The following is a 6380-nucleotide window of genomic DNA, read 5'->3' on the forward strand; positions in this document are numbered from 1 at the left end:
GAGTTAAAAAGAGTTAGAGAAAAGGAAGTAGAAGCGTTACTTATAGACACTCTTAAGGAGTTTATCCTCAAAAGGGAAAAGAGAGATACAATACAAGAACTGTTAAGGGAAGATGGATCGAATTAGGGTTTTTGGACGACTGGGGAAGACAAGGAGATATTTGTAGACAGTAGGGAAGCAGCCACAGACAAGGAGAGACTGAAGATAAGTGAAAGGGTGGGAAAGATGGGAAAAGGCAATCTGCTGGAAAAGTCAGGATAAACTGGTATCTCTGGTGCAAGTAGAGGGAATCTCTGCAAGATTTTTAATAATGCATACTAAGAGATTGGATTTTACTGGTGGTGTGGGAAAAAAGATGAAAATATAAAGAGACAAAAGACTAGTAGTGAAGAACCCCAAGTTTTCAACTACAGGAAAGTTAGTGGCATGACCTACCATACTGACAAAATTGGTCAGGACATCAGTTCACCTCATATACTTAACTATGTAAATGTACATTTATATATGTGTCACTTAGAAACAGGAATGATGGAGGTTTGGGACTTTTTAAAAAATTAGATAATAGGAGAGATGTCTCAGGACTTTATTCCCATAGTTCAGAGACATCTGAGTGAACTTAGAGAGGGCCCACTGTATTATTAAGCTGACTTGTCTCAGTGTCTCAAGGTCCTTCACATAGGAAAAAAAACTAGAAAGATCCCTGCTGTGAAAGTTTACCTAGCAGATAAAATGGAGAAATTCAGGCAGGCAGTGCTAGGGATAAGCTGTATGATGTTCTGCTAATGTGGTGATAGAACTGAAGCTGAAGTTTTCTGAAAACTTTGGTATTAGATAGACAGATGATGACAGTTTATTTTGTATTGACAAATAATGAATATCTGAGACATAAGCCTGGACTAGATAGCTTCTTAAAACAGTTTATTAAAATATACTTTCCACATGTCTTCTCTAACTTATTTGCATTTGACGCTTTTACTATTTTTCTTTTGTAAAACCTACACAGATGAAATAAAATTAGATGCATTAAACCAAATGAAAACACCTTGTAGAATACAATTTTAAATAGACTCCTTATATTTTAAAATATGAAGTAGCTTCTTTTTCATAAACTTAATTTGCATCCCAGACTGCTTAATTCTATGTAGAAACATCCCATTCAGAGACTCCATCTATTTATGGCACAGTTTGTTGCCTTGTCTCTCACATTTGTATTTGTATGAAAGCAGAAGCTCTTTAAGAGATCTTTTTCTTCTTTTTCAAACGAAGTTTATGTTGAAGACATTTCAGCAGCAATTAATTGTGATGTCACAGCATTGTGCCTATTAAGAATAGCAACAAGACCATGAGAGTCCCCTAGAAACAAGATAGTAATGCTTATAAGCATTCCTTTTTCCTTTGTATTAATAGAACTGCTTGTGATTGGGGGAGGGGTGGACCTCTCCCTCCAGTCTGTATTAAGCATTTATAAGTTTTTTGTTTTTTTTTTTTGCTTTTTTTGGAGGGGGGGAGGTTGGGCAGTTGGGGTAAAGTGACTTGCCCAGGGTCACACAGCTAGTAAATGTTAAGTGTCTGAGGCCAGATTTGTATTCAGGTCCTCCTGACTCCTGGGCCAGTGCCCCCCATTCATGAGTCTTTAATCAGATTAATCTGTCAGCAAGGATTTATTATGGGTTGACTGTGTGCCAGGCATTGCTTTAGGTACTGTAGCTACAAGTACGAAGAATAGGTATAATTTATAAGTATGTCAAATCTTACCCACTGTGGACTACTAACTTTTAATTCAAACATATATTAACTGCCTATTTTGTTTAGGGAACTGTGCAGTGGTCTTGGAGGGGAAGAATAGATGATGCAGAGTATTAAGACACTGCCCTCCTATTACATGGCTAACAGTTTTAATAAGAGGATAAGACAAACAGATAAATATACACATTCCACAAATGCCTAAGAGAGTTGTAAAACAAAACGCTAAATGAGGTTTGGGAGTAGGGAAACACATGAGACTACATCATATGTTCACAGGACACATAGACCAGTTGGTGGGACTCTCATGCAGATAGAAGGGTGCATTATGAAATTAGGCCAGAAAGGTAGAGTGGCTTCAGAGTGCAGAGGTCAAGCATTCTGAAGATGACTCAGGAGATCCCAGTGATGTGGTGGATTAGAGTGCTGTCCTCAGTCAGCACTGCCTGGGTTCTCATTGTACCTTTCCCACACCAGCTGAATGACCTTGTGCAAGTCACTAAACTTAATCTTTCAGCTGCAATGTTTTCATCTGTAAAACAGAATCAATAATAGCACCTATTTCACAGGGTGCTTGTAGTGACAAAAATATATATAAAGTGCTTTGCAAACCTTAAATTTATAGAAATGTTAGCTACTATTATTATGAAGATCCTTTGGAAGATGGAAAGAGTGGAGGTAGAATGGCCTACTGGATAGTTCAGGGAGGTGGTAATATGAGCCTGAATTATAATGATGTCAGTGGGGGGCGGGGAGAGGAGAGGATGGATGTGAAGAGGGGTCGCTTAGGTAGCATCAACAGAGATTGGTGTGGATTAAGACATGAGAGATAGAGAGAAGAGTTCAAGATATACCATATGTCCTGAAAGTGCCCTTCAGAAATTTGCACAATTTTGAAATATGTAAAGTGAAATCATCTTCTTGTAGTTCTTTAATGGAATTCAAAGCTACTGAAATTTCACCCAATGTTATTCTCTATTAACTTTGCTGTTTAATTTATTGATAACATTTTATTTTGCTCACAAAAGGTACTTTAGTTCATCAAACATGCATATGCTCCATGTGTAGCACTGTGTTGGGTACTGGGAATACAAAGATAAAACTAAAAATGATCTATGCTTCCATTCTACTGGAAGGATACAAGATTTTCACAGAGAAGTATAGTCCAAAGAAAATCTAGGTGGGAGAGAACACATCTGGGCTTGGGCAGTGCTGGATCAGAAAAAGCTTCATAATAGCACCCACCCAGAAACACCTGGCCTTGTAACCTTGAGCAAGTTACTTAACCCCAATTGCTTAGGGGCGGCCAGGTGGCGCGGTGAGTAAGAGCACTGGCCCCAATGTCAGGATGACCTGGGATCGAATCCAGGCTCAGAAACTTAGCACCCACCCAGAAATACCTGGCAGTGTAACCTTGAGCAAGTTACTTAACCCCAATTGCTTTAAAAAAAAAAAAGGCTTCATAAAATAAATTGCATATGACTTGAGATTTGAATGAATTAATGGAAAAGTATTTATTAAGCATGTACACTGTGCTAAACTGAGGATTTAAAACCAAAAAAAAAAAAAGACAGCCCCTGTCTTCAAGAAGTTTATATTCTAGTGCATACCCATGGATAGGGAGAGGTACAGTTACTTCCTTTTGCTATAACTCAACATTAATGTTCCTAAAAATCACCTCATGCAATATGAAGCAATAAAAACCATGGGGCTCATTGGGAAAATGGAGTTATAGCATAATACGCAAAAACTTTCTCAATGGCACATAAAAAAGATAGGAACCTAATAAAAATGGTAGCAAAGCTTTATGCACATTAAGTGGTTAGGAAATAAACACTACAGTTAATAGTGGTGTTGTCATTGGCCTTGACTGCTCAGCTTGTGCCTCAGTTCCCATAGTGCTTGGACTGGCAAAGTTGAGTCCATGTAGGCCTGGCGGCTGAAGCCATGTCTGAGGGAGGGGAAGAAAATTGGGTCGGACCAGCCCTACCCAACCCACAGCTTCTTCTTCACCAGAAGATATGCAATAGATATGGCATCTTACCTTGCAAAAGACATGAGGTTTACCTGTCATTGGAAGGGTTGCAGTTTGTGAGTTATCGTGCAGTTTTTTGTGTTTTTGTCATTTCAGATGAAATCACACATTTCAAATACAAAATTTGTGTTATACTCAAATCATAACCTACTATCACTTTCATTGGAACAAAACATTTTCAGGCAAAAATTTTACCAGAGCTGATTATATTTTGGTTTAGAAGGTTACTAGAATGGTAAGTGGACTTGCAGAGGAGTTGGTTGGCATACTTTTTCCAGTAGCAATAGGAGTATTGATTTGATTGTTATTCCAAAACTTAAATGTGAGAGGCAGTGTGATCTAGTAAATAAAGAAAAGGCCTCAGAGTGAGGGAGAAGGAGTTTCAAGTCCTATCTCTGACACATTGACTCTGGTTGAGTGAGGGAAGCAGTGTCATCAGGGAGGAACTGGGCCTCAGTGGGTGCTAGAAGATGGAGGGAATGAGAGAAGAAGAGGGAAGGAAGCTGAAAATGAGTTTGTTAGTTAGGAAGCAGGCTTTCCAAAGGACACAGGGGCAGATAGGGACAGGTGGATCTGTAGTGGGACATCGGGGGTGAGCGGGGAAGGAGACAAAGGTTGAGTTAGGTGTGGAGATAAGGGAGCAGGCCATTAGGAATGGAAACCCTATACATTAACAGCCCCCATATACACCACCATTCAGAATCACTGGGATGGGGAGAATATAAGGAGATGGCAATACAAGTTGAGCCACTTACCCTTTTATTGCAAAGGATGTTCCAGCCTGAATTGGTAGAGGAAGTTTCTTCATCTGGGAGTTCTCTGTATTGATGAAATGTAAGTTTAGACACTTTTAACTAAACCAGTCAAAAACCAAGAACATAAGTGAGGGTGGGAATAACTTTTTGATAGCACAAGTAGCACTACTGTAAACATTTTTGTGATCTGGGTCTTGCTGTAATCTCTTTGGCATATAATCTTAATAGTAAGATATCTGGGTCACAATATCTTGCACATAGTGGATGCTCAAGAAGTCTTGAACAAATGATCTGTTAACATGAAACATGACTTGACTACCCAAAGAGCACTGAATTAGTAAATAACTTGCATTATTTATTTATTCATTCATTTACTTTTAAAAGCCACCTTTTAAACACATAAATCCCCTTAGGACTATCTCTGCATGTTTGGGGAGGTATGGAGAATGCATTTTTAATCGGATTAACTTGAAGGGAGAATTATAGATTTCAAATTAGCATAGCACCTATCAGTCATTGTTACTTTATTATTATTTATAACTCATTTGTATATAAGACTTAGTGCATTATTTAAGTCTCTAGTAGTTTTTAAGTAATAATAGTACGAAGAATTATTGGGATATTTTCTTGTGGCTCGAAATAAGATTGCATTTTATATTCAGTTGAATGGAATTCTTTATTTGCTTATTTTTGTTAAAGCAATAAAATGATAAGATTGTCCCCCGAGTGTTCACTTGTTTGTTTAGATTTAAGTAATTTATAACCTATGTTTGTCAAAGAATGTTGAGCTCTTTCTGTTTACAAGGATTTGAGAGTTTATTTTTTTGCAGGTCTGATGTGACTAATTATATACTAAACGTTATTGCTAACTGTTTTAGCTTCTATATAAATAAGCTCAATTTGTTCAGAAATTGTGATGAATGCTTTATATGCAAGCAACTATGTACAAATAGAAAATAGTTTGACAGGATAGGGGTATAAAAAGCATAAAAGCAGAATACACAGTTGGAGTGAATATTGTTGAAATATTAACATTTATATATGAAAGTTTTAGGAAAAGTTAAAAGGGCTAAACAAATGTAACAATATTATTAGGCTAAAGGGGGAATATTGCTTGCTTAACTTAATACAGAAAACTTAGTTAACAGTTCATAACAGTGTAATTTGCTCTTCTCCCTGTGATTTTTATAAAATTGAAAAAAATACATTGACATTGCATATTAACCCTGACCTACTCATAACTATCACAAACCAAGTGTATAGGGTAAAAAATACTGCACACAAATGAACATAGTCTCCTAACTTCACTGGTGATTTCCATTCCTCAGTATAACTCAAATAGAAAGACTTTAAATACAAGAAATAATAGAAACCTTTAATCCAAAATACAGCCTAACATGATTAATATTAACTGTTCTCTTTTCCTGTGTTTTATCCTGACCTTCCTAATCTCAAATTCTTCTGATTTCTCTCCTTTTCCCTATTCTTTAACCAAATCCCACATCAAACTCTTGGATCCTCATTTTCTCTTCCATTCTATCAACGTCCCATTAAATACTCTCTCTATAGATGTATACAACCTTGTTTCTAGCTTTAGTGGGATTCTAGGCAATTGCAGTTTGATAGTTCATTTGGTTAGAATGTAGTGCTGCTAAAGGCAAAGAAAGAGTATGGATTCATCTTCAGATAGTTCAGTTAGCTTTGTTTTGTTACTTGGCTAAAAATTGTACCCCAGGCCTCAGCCTTATTGGTCACAAGGAGGAGACTAAGAGGGGATGTGCATGTATCACGTACCACGTAATGATGTCTTAATTATATTGTGATCCGTGGACATAGTTTCAAAATAA

General features: G+C 37.1%; 1 protein-coding gene across 5 annotated transcripts in view; it reads left to right on the forward strand.

Annotated features, from left to right (window-relative positions):
* Positions 1 to 6380, forward strand: part of MTFR1 (mitochondrial fission regulator 1) — a 58389-nt gene that overhangs the window by 32177 nt on the left and 19832 nt on the right. The gene's annotated exons all lie outside the window — the stretch shown is intronic.

The sequence above is a fragment of the Petaurus breviceps genome, unplaced genomic scaffold (genome assembly GCF_028583685.1).
Source record: "Petaurus breviceps papuanus isolate PSGF00001 unplaced genomic scaffold, PetGlider_PUasm1.0 38, whole genome shotgun sequence".
Classification (NCBI taxonomy): Eukaryota; Metazoa; Chordata; class Mammalia; order Diprotodontia; family Petauridae; genus Petaurus; species Petaurus breviceps.